General features: G+C 39.5%; 1 long non-coding RNA gene across 1 annotated transcript; it reads right to left on the reverse strand.

Annotated features, from left to right (window-relative positions):
• Positions 1-357: 357 nt before the first annotated feature.
• Positions 358-7,149, reverse strand: LOC121356867. The gene is made up of 3 exons (XR_005955642.1): positions 7,069-7,149; positions 2,048-2,096; positions 358-663 (listed from the first exon to the last, which is right to left on the reverse strand). It is a non-coding gene; the product is annotated as an uncharacterized LOC121356867 (long non-coding RNA).
• Positions 7,150-11,056: the final 3,907 nt, after the last annotated feature.

Consider the following 11,056-nt stretch of genomic DNA (forward strand, 5'->3'; position numbering starts at 1 on the left):
GGACATCAGGAAAGTAATCAATGGAAGAATCCTGGAAGAATCCAATGTGACACCCTCTTGCAGAAGAGAGGAGGAGTTCAGGATGGCTGACTGATTTTCAAGGATCAGCTCTTCCAGACTCAGGAGTTGTTGATCCCCACCTGCAGGAAGTAAAACAGAGGTGGGAGGACATTTGTATGGATGGACAGTAAGCTCAAAGGTAAAAAATAAACATTCAAGAAGTGGAAGTAGTTAGGTGATGTGGGAGGAATATAAAGATATTGACTAAGCATGCAGGGATCAGGTTAGTAAAGTCAAAGCCCACTTGGAATTGAATCTAGCTAGAGACATGAAGGGCAAAGATTGACACATGCTCCCAACTTACTGTCATCTGGAAATTTGCTAATGAAAGACTCAACACCCTCACCCATGTCGTCAATAAAAATATTGAACAGAACTGGCCCCAGCACTGAACTCCTGAAGGGGAATGCCAGGAGCAGATGGAACTCAGGCTCCTGAGAGAAGACAGCAATTTAACAGCCCTGGACATCAGGAAAGTAATCAATGGAAGAATCCTGGAAGAATCCAATGTGACACCCTCTTGCAGAAGAGAGGAGGAGTTCAGGATGGCTGACTGATTTTCAAGGATCAGCTCTTCCAGACTCAGGAGTTGTTGATCCCCACCTGCAGGAAGTAAAACAGAGGTGGGAGGACATTTTTATGGATGGACAGTAAGCTCAAAGGTAAAAAATAAACATTCAAGAAGTGGAAGTAGTTAGGTGATGTGGGAGGAATATAAAGATATTGACTAAGCATGCAGGGATCAGGTTAGTAAAGTCAAAGCCCACTTGGAATTGAATCTAGCTAGAGACATGAAGGGCAAAAAGGGGGATTTCTACAGGTACACCAGTCACAAAAGTGGGGAAAAATGGGAAAAATGTTGGCTAACTGCTGAACAGGGCAGGCTACCTGGTGACAGAGGACACAGAAAAGACCAGTGTACTCAGTGCTCTTTTCTCATTGGTCTCTACTGGTAAAACCAACCTTCAGGGATCTCTGGGATATCTCCCTGTTTACCTAAGAGACATGGAAACATCTGGAATAAGCAAGAATTGCCATTGTTGGAGAATGACTATATTAGGGGACCCTTACACAGCTAGAATGAATACAAGTCAATCTGATGGGATTCATCCACGAGTGCTGAGGGAGCTAATGCCACTGCAAGACCTTTCTTGAATTGCCATCAGGGAAGGATCCTGAGGACTGAAGGAAAACCAGTGTCACTCCTTTCTTCAAGAAGAAACTACAGACTGGTTGGAGCAGTGTATGTTGTTATCTTGAGTTTAGCAAGGTTTTTGACGCTGGCAGCTGTAACATCTTTCCTGGTAAATCAGTGATGTACAGACTAGGCAACAGGACTGAGTTGGACTGAAAATTTCCTGAACTGCTAGGCTGAAAGGACTGTGATCAGCCACACAAATTCACCTGGAGGCCACTCACTAGAGCTGTACAGTGGAGATTGATGCTGGGACCAAAAGTGTTTAACATGTTCATAAGATAGCTGGACAGTGGGACAGAGTGCTTCCTCAGCAAGTTTACACATAACAGAAAACTGGAATGAATGGCTGCTATACCAAATATTTGTGACTGGAGAAACATGCTGACAAAAAATCCTTGAAGGTCAAAAAAGGGAAATGCCTAGTCAAAGGAACCCCTAGAAATGCAGATACCCATAAAAACTGTGGGGTCAATGAGCTGAAAAGCAGCTTTAATACAAAGGACCTTCTGGGCTTCATTAGGAAGAGATTTGCCAGCATGTCGAGGGAGGTGATTCTGCCCCTCTACTCAGTGCTGTTGAGTCCACACCTGGAGTTCTGCGTCCTGCTCTGGGCTGTCCAAGACAAGAGAGATGTTGAGCTACTGGAGAGAGTCCAGTGCAGGGCTAAGAAAATGGTTAAGGAATTGGAGTGTCTCCCCTAACAGGAAAGGCTGAGCTAGTGAGATAATTGGGGTGGTTGAGCCATGAGATAAGGAAGCTTAGGGGGATCTCATCAGTGTGAATAAATACCTGGAGGAGGTGACTGAAAAGGATGGAGTCAGGATCTTTTCAGTGGTGCCTAATGACAGAACAAGAGTCAATGGAGCAAATGAAACACAGGAAATTCCACTTAAACATAAAAACCCAGTAATTTCTGTGAGAGTGGTTAAACACTGGCACAGAGAGGTGGTGGATTCTCCATCCTTGGAGATTTTCAAAACCCAATGAGACATGACCTTGAAAATTTGCTTTAAGTTGACCCTGCTTTGAGCAGGGGGTTTTGCCTAGTTGGTTTCTAGCAGTACTTTCCAACCTCAGCCATACATCAAAAATATTGTTTATATAATAGACCAAAAAGTGTTGGCTCTGTAGGAAACCCCATGTCAGAGTCTGGATGCAATCATGCTCTGCTGCTGCTAATATGTTCTGTTAGAAAGAATTCACGTATCAACCTGCAGGATGTAAGTGCATGCAGAATCCTGACAACCAGAGAGACAGCAGGGACCTTTTGGCACCTGATTCTGGGGTAGATGGGAGATGCTTTGCTGCTCCTCACCAGCTGCATTCCCTAGAGGCTGGGCTTCCCCATCCCCAGGTGGGGATCACAGTCAACACGACGACCTTGGTCCGTCAGTCTGCTGGAGAGCAGGAGCGAGCTGCTGGTGGGGAACAGCTGGCTCTGCTGGCATTGAGGCACCCGGGGAGCCCTTCTCTCAAGGAGAAGCTGCAGCTGATTTTTCCAGCCTACTTTCTAGACCTTTTGTGCTGATCTCAAAAAGCACAAAGGGAATAGAACAGGCCTGGGAATATGTGTGGAAAAAAAATCTCCCCCAGCCTTCTACATACTGAAGAGAAGGAGTATATAACAGCATGACTTTTGTAGCAGTTCCATAGAGATAAAACCACTTTGGAAAGAAGCTTTTTCATTGTTTAGGAAAAATAATTTTCTCCCCAGGTTTGAATTAGAAAAAGTAATTTTATTTTCTCTCCAAATTCCTCTTATTGTTATGACTATTATCAACAATTAATTGTTTTGAACACCAAGAATAAGAAGAAGGCTATACTTTTTATTTTTTTTTTTCACATCATCCTTTTACTAGTAAATTTTGGCCTAGACCACTTACTCTGTTTAGGATTAATGCATTCATGAGTCTTATTTTCAGTAGCTATGAAGAAAAGACATTTTAAAGCAAATTGAGGTAGGTGATATCTTCTCCAATGCATTTTTAATGTATGAGACATTGTAAGGACCAGAAAAGCATTCTGTGCTCTGCAATACATTTGACAACTGAAAAAAAAACCAAAACAAACCAAGCAAGAAAAAAAACCCAATAAAAAAGAAAGTAAGATAAAAACAAGATAACAGAACATATGGGAGAGTGAAAGGTACAGCCATGCTACTAGTGTCCAGTGAGCTAATTTTATTGGGATTTCCAATATATGAAAGATGAATGTGATAACTGATGGGGGTATGAAGAAGATGTTGTGATCTTAATAAGAATGTAATTCCATAAGAAATTGTCTTGTGATTTATATCTAATAATATTACTGAAATGAGGCTAATGAAGGAAATCAATGCTATATAATACATTTTTGTAAATCTGATTCTCAAAGCATTTCTGATAGAAAGAGGATAGATTTGTCTTCTCCCAGGAATCCCTGCTGACATGAGAACTCCCACTGAAATCAATTGACAAGCAGACAGGGGAGTAAATAAACCTCTGTCGACGCACTTCTGCTCTGCCCTGCTTCTGTAGTTCCTCTCTCATGGCAATGTCCTTAGAGTCACATTTTCTGTAAGAAAACTGCTCCAGTGCATCTGGAGCGCAGTCTCACACCTTCCTGCTCTGCTAATGAACTCTGCCTGCTATGAAAGCTGCCTTTGCTTTTGCTGTCTTGGGTACAGATCACAAAGTCCTTTGCTGTGCTGCACCAGTCTCTCCAGACCTTTGGGTATCTACGCAATTAGCTGGTCTACGCTGCACCCCACACTGCTTGGTTCTACTGATGTTATGCTAAAGGAAGGCAAGCTTCATTGTATTTACCCAGTCTGTATGAACACTGCAGACTGCAGTGCATGTTTTCCCACACCAGCCTCCCTTTCTCTAAGCAACTGAAATCAGCTTCAGTTGGATTTAGCAGATCCCTGAAAACATACATACTTATCTCCCTCTTTGTCCCCTTCCTTGTCTGTTTCATTACCCATTTTCCTTGGAAAGGACAATGTGATTTATAATATGTATCTTTACAGCATTTGGAGCAACACCTATTTCTTCAGAGAAATGTAATGGGATATATTTAAAACCACAGAAATTTTAAAAGTCTGGGACTGCTTGAAGTACAGACTCATAGTTCTCCTTATAGGGGCATATCTACAATGAAATTACTAATCTTGTGAATAATTTTGTGGATGTTAAAGTACAACCTCTGTTCTGGGTAGACGGTGAAGAGAAGATCCCACACACATTTATCTCCTCATGCTCAGCACCTTGCTCTTCAGGATTCTGGAAATGGGCATTCTAGCAGAGGTTTCTGTCTCTGTCACCATGCTAATTTAAGTCAATGGCAATAACCTTTTTGATGTCAGTGAGGCAGGATAAAAGGTTGTGTAAACAGCCAGCACTCACATCTTTCCTCATCTCAAGAACCTTGCTGACATCTGACTTAACACCTTACATATCCACCTCACTCAAATATTTAAGTAAGAACAGATATGTGACAGCAGGGAGGTAAAATGGTGAAGAAAAGCATGTGAATATAAGGTTGGATTAAAGGTGTAGTGCTATAGACAAGATCATACATATTTTTTTTATGTGCAAGTTTTTTTTCTATATCTCAGTCCAAGCAGCTGTTGAGGCAAGCAGCATGAGCACAGAAGATTGGGGCAAAAATATATTTGAACCATCAGATGCTTGGAAAAACTGCAGTCTTATCTGATTTTGGTAAGAAGAGCCTGAGACTGGAGAAACACCAAGGGAATGGCTACTGCTTTAAAAAGAAAAACCGTTGATTATATTTTGTCAGAAAAGGAAAGATTTTAGTCCTCACTATTTTTTTGTGTTCGAGGTTACTTATGAAAACCACTTAGCCCAGGGCAGATTAGATCCTGGCACTGTTGTGCTGTCATCACTGTAAATTCATTAATGTTTCACTGCAGTGTTCTAATGCCATTAGACTGCCCCATGTCACATGTGTTATGTCTATGAATGCTCTCTTTGTCTCTCTGTGTAGCAAGGAAGGTGAAAGGCACTGGAATTGAACTCATTCTTCAAGCCGAGAATCTTTGCAATCATAAATAAAGTCCCTTCAGCTTAACATTCATTGCCTCCTTTCTCATTTAAAAACAGATGTGAGCACACGGAGAAGGCAGGTGCAGAGTGCCTCTTTCAGCTGCTTTTGAAGGAAAGCAGGAAGTGAATAAGTCACAGAGAGCTGTGCTGTTTGGATCTTTAGAAAGCATTTATAGCTTCTAGGTGCGTTCCTGCTAATGAGGGTGTGAGATGTCAGCTCTTTGGAAGTCAGAGCATGTACTGTTGCACTCTCATCAACTCTGATGGATGCAGTGTGTATGGGAATATAATTTAAACATGAGGGTATGAGGAATGATTTATTAAGTTACCACATAAACTACTTAAGAAAAAAATGTCTAATACTAGAAAAAATGTCTGGTGTAGTTGAATGCTATATAAACCACAAAATTTGTCGTAAACTGGAAACCCCCAAACTGCAGCACTGTCTGAAAATGCATATAAATACCCTGAGTAGTAGCTGTAAAATATTGCAACTTACAACAGCCAGACTCCTGAACCTAATGAGGGTCACAAACTGATTGCTGCCAATCGTATTACTGCTGTTAAAGTCAGCAGCAGTATCTGAGACCATGCTATGTTTGGGTGTGTGGTGAGAATCTGAATACTGCCACTTTCCCCTTTAGGCAATCCAACTTCCACATAAAATAGTGTCCTTTTTTAATGAGGGCAACATCAGACACGATATGATCCATGGTCTCTACAAGATGCCAGACTGAGGTGAGCAGAAAAGAATAAACAGCACTGTAGCCTCTCTCTCCTCTCTTTCCACATCTCTCAGGTTTGATGAGGGTGGAAACACGCCATTCTTTGTAAAGAGCTGGCATAATTTGCCCTCATTAGCAGAGCATGCCCACTTTTTTATGCCACTCTTGCTGTACCTCATTTGAAACACCACACTGCAGGGATTTTGCAGTGTCTGGGATTTTGACTATGAAAGGAGAAGTTTACAAGAAAAGAGCCTGCAGCTTTCTGGACTTGATGCACTGCATTGTCTGGCATGGATTTTACTTTCCCCATGACACTGAAAAAGCACTGCCACGGAACAATTTGCTTTGATGCCCTATGCTAGCAAACAAGTTTGGTGATAAACAAGCTTTTAATCCTGTATTTCCACACTTTTGCTAAGGAAATTGCAACTTGACAAAGCTGTGTGTCAATGACTGTGCCAAAACCTCAGCCCTGAACAGAGCTGGTAAAAGAGAGCAGGAGAGAAAGTGCTCACAGGAAGCCCACAGAAGAATTGTACTTTAGAAGCTTTGTCAGCGCTTTGATTTAGTGCCATCAGTCTCCTGCAGCAGGCCTTCTACTAAGTGCTAGTGTAGACAGTCCAGGAAAACTCCCAAGAAGCCATAAATGATGCTTGTGACCTGAAAAGTATCTTCTGCCTCCCTGAATTCTAAGGAGGGATCTGCCAAAGCAAGAAACGTGCCGGGACTCACGAGGAGCCTGCCCTTTCATGTGATAAGGTCTCTATGGAAAGAACTGTAGTCTAATCAAAGTACATAAGTAGCCAAATCTCAGCATCAGGTTTTCAGGAAAAAGCCCTGCTGGTCCCCTCCATATGACGCCTGTCCACATGTGTCACAGCGAACAGCTGGTGAAGAACCATCTCCTGCATGAGGGGAATACCCAGCACTAAAATGTGTGTTAACACACCCAAGACAGAGTTTTTCAGGGCCAAAATTAGCAGTTTGGGAAGCAGCACAGGAATGTAAGTAGCAGAGGACCTTTTCTGCTTACCTGAAAGTCATCTTGTTGCCTGAAATCTTCACAATATCCTGAAGTATTGCGCTGTCTCCTGGTGCTACTCCTCTGTTCCTTTTTCAGATGAAGAGAGGCTGAGCTTATCTGCTTTGCTGATGCAAATACAACAAAGCACATTATGCTACGAACTAACTCCCTTCCTGTGGAACAAACATTAGGAAGCAGCTGAAGAGATATTCAAGACTCCCGTGTTTCAATATAAAGCAGAAAATGCCTGTTTCCAGATTCTTAAACAGGAGGGTGCAAACTGTAATACAAAATCTAATCACAAGAATAAAAAGTCTGATATTAAACTCTTCTTTTTAGTGAAGCAGTCTTCTCTGATGCTTCCCCCCTGCCCTTTTTATACAAAACTGAAGTGCACAGATGCATTGTAGGACATTGATAGAATATTAGAGCCACTGCATGGCTTTAAATTACTGCACGGCTTTAAATTACTGCACAGAAATCTGGAGCATTTTTGGAAAATATTTCATTTTCAGTGAGGGAAAGTATTTTTATTTTTAATGGTAGGTGTTTGAAGTTGTTCAGTGGCTTGGAAAGTTACCAGTTCCTTTTCATTTCTGAATACAAACATTTCTGTGTCTGTGCAAGGTCTCAATTTTTTTGAGGCTGTGGTTCTTTTTGCCACACATCTAATCTGAGCCAAGTACTTATTTTCGAAGATATTATCACTGAAAGAATACTAATTCAGGAAATCAGTGTTCAATGTTTCTATACAAAACATTTAAATTAGAACAAAAGCAGATTCTTTTTCCTGGTTAGCTACATGACACATGATTAATGATTGGTAAAATATAAATCTGAATGGAAATATCTCCTCTTCCAAGGTTCCAGCTGATCGGTTTTGAATTGCCACACTGGGGATGTGAACTAAGAGCCTCTCTAGCAGCATTACAGTGACACATTGCCTGTCATTTACTGCCTGCTCTCCTTTTAAGTACTTGTTCCTTCGTAATTATTATCTGCAGTTGGCCACTGGACTTTGAAACTGCAAACTGTTTTCCATATCTTTTGTTTCCTGTTGTATATACATTGAAATCACACGGTTTGTTATCTGTCACTAAGATTACAAGAAGCATGACTTAAAAGGAAAAAGGTAGAAAAATGTCAATGAAAATAGGGAGCTGTCTACTGACTATAAAATGTGACACACCTCTGTAACCAAAAATAGAGCAATAGTACTTGGAATCTGGTTCTGATTCAGTGGTGAATACAAAAAAAATGAGTAGAAGTGAGTAGAAAAAGTCTAAACAAATATTGATATGTAATAGAAATTTCAGGCTATAAAAAAATTGATGCATGCTTCAGGAAAAATCAATAACCAGGTTTCACACAGATTTGTAACAATTTTTAAACTGCATTAATTAGAGAAGAAACTCAAAGTTATTACTGGCTGAGACTGCATTTTTTGATGGTGATAAAGAAATAAAAGATTAATAAATATTTTAGGGGTTTTATTTTGGGGAGGATCTGATCTGCTTACATCATGAGTAGTTAAAGAAATTTTCATTTTATTAATAACTAAGTGGTATTGTGTAATAACATAAAATCTGATTTAAATGTATGTACATATATAGGTGCTTACCAGCTTCTCACAGAACCCTGGAGTTTTACAAGAACTGGCTGAACAGATCCTCATTCTGTTGTGTAAATTTTTAACAAATATAGGAAAATGTTGTAAGACATAAATAATGTTAGCATTATATAAATATTAAAGAAAAAAAGAGAGAAATGAGATAATATAGGTAACTACTCTCTGATTTGACAAAAGTGGCAGGAAAACTACAAAAGACATGGGACTACAGTTATAAAAACTTGATGTAGAGGACTAATGCTAATGACAATAATTTTACTAGAAGTGTGTCTTGTCAAAGAAACCTATAATGAGATTACAGATTTGTGGATGCACGTGATTTAGTGATGTACAAGATACTCATTAAAAAGGAAGATGAGGGGTCATTCAAATGGATGGCATTTTAGGTCAACAAAGCATAAAATGATAATGCAGTCTGTGTCCATAGTCTGTAGACTGGCTCCTGGATACCCTGACTCACAAAGAGGATTTAATGTTTATACTAAATTGCAACAAACAAGAGAGACCATATTTGATTCAACAGCAAAAAAAGACTAATGTGAATCCTAAATGTGCAGATAAAAAAGAAATAAATGAGTACACAGAGGTGAAACAAGAGCTACACAGGAGAATTCCAGTCTGTATTTTTAATGTGGAAAATAGGAAAATGTACAGAAAAAAGATAAATCCAAGATATCTTGGTCTTAACCCTCTAATAAGTGTTAATGAGCTCCTTTCGTTTAAACCTCACAGAGGTGACCAGACTAACACAGGTGAGCACATTAGAGAGAAAACACAAAGCAATAAAGGCTTTCCTGTCAAGACAAACAAGCATAACATGAACTAGTGGCTGAGAGTCAAAGCCAGAAAAATTCAAATTGGAACTGAATACCCATTAGTTAATACTGAAAGAGATTAACCACTGGAATGAGCTCTCAAAGTAATGAGTTCTTCATGTCTTGATGTTTTCAGGTCAGGCATTTCTGAAAAACGTGCTCTGGCTAAACACGTTATTATTTATTGATATCCAAATAATCAACTTAATACATGAGCAATTGCATGAAATGTAATAACTGTGATATAGGAAGAAGATTATTCTCTGAATGTACAATTTCATAGCTTTTCCAGAACAGGGTACATGAGCACTTTTCCAGCTATGGATGTTGGCACGCTGATAAGTGAAACTTGGTAGAATGAATGATGAACTGACACTCCTTTCACCATCATTTTACAAACTCAAATATGTTGTTATCTCCTTGCCACTTCATGCTGATCAGTGCTTTCTCTTTCTCAACAAGCTTCCCAGCTGAAAAGCCAACACCTGTAAGCCAACACCTGCTTGTGCTCTTCTAGTGAAAAAATGATCAGGCCCATTATTTAGCTCATCCTCTCCTTTTATTTTAAACTGTAGAAGGTATTATATCTTTCCCTGATTCAGAGCTTCCCTTTGAAACATGTAATTTGTAAGTGGTGGATTTAACATCTATCAGTTCCACTGACAAAGAGCCACTCCTTTTCAATAGCTATTAGATGAAATTCATAATCCTTCAAGAATCTCATATAATGTTAAAGATCTGAAATTATTACAGCTAGGTAAATACATATTTATCATCCCCTTATTGCAGATTTCCCCCTGAGCTTCCCATCTTCTTTAATTTGCATCTGGGTGTATCATTAGTTTTGCTTCCTTCCTAAAGAAATAAAGAAATAGGAGTTTTGCCATGTCAGGACCCTTGATTATCATTTGCATTCTGTGTTTCAGAGACATCTTATTTCATCCTTTAACTGCCTTTTCCTTTTAGCCCGGTAGCAGAAAAAAAAAAATCTCACTTCCCTTCTAGTCTTCTGTTGTCTTCAGGAATTCACTTTACTTTTGTGCTTATTTTACTTCATCAGCAATTCCTATTGTATCTACCTTTTTTTGTAATTCTTTCCATGTTTTTTTTCCCCAGGGCTAGATCCTTTTAGGGAAAGGGAAAGGAAATGCTTCAGCAGACTACATGGATTACTTTCTAAATTTTTTAGTGTGTCCTTAAATACACTGTACTTTATTATAATTTCTTCTGTTCCCTTTTGATAGTAGTTTTTTCAGTTCTTAAAAATTACTTCCTGTTACTTGTGTTTTCTTTAAAAAGCTTGACACTATCCCCTGTAGTTTTAATGTCCTCAAGCTCTATGTCTAAATTTTCATGGAAAGCCTTAATAGTCCTGCTTTACACATTTGAACACTGGGAGAATACACACCAATTATACCCATAGGTTTGTAGCTAATTCCCATTTTCCCATCACTTGTGCATGTAAAAGGTTTATAACTATACTGTAGGAAAATGTCTGTACACACTTGAAGATCAGTATGTTGATCTTTAAATTCCCCACCCAAACCATCCA

Source organism: Pyrgilauda ruficollis, unplaced genomic scaffold, assembly GCF_017590135.1.
Source record: "Pyrgilauda ruficollis isolate IOZ18807 unplaced genomic scaffold, ASM1759013v1 scaffold30, whole genome shotgun sequence".
NCBI classification, from domain to species: Eukaryota; Metazoa; Chordata; class Aves; order Passeriformes; family Passeridae; genus Pyrgilauda; species Pyrgilauda ruficollis.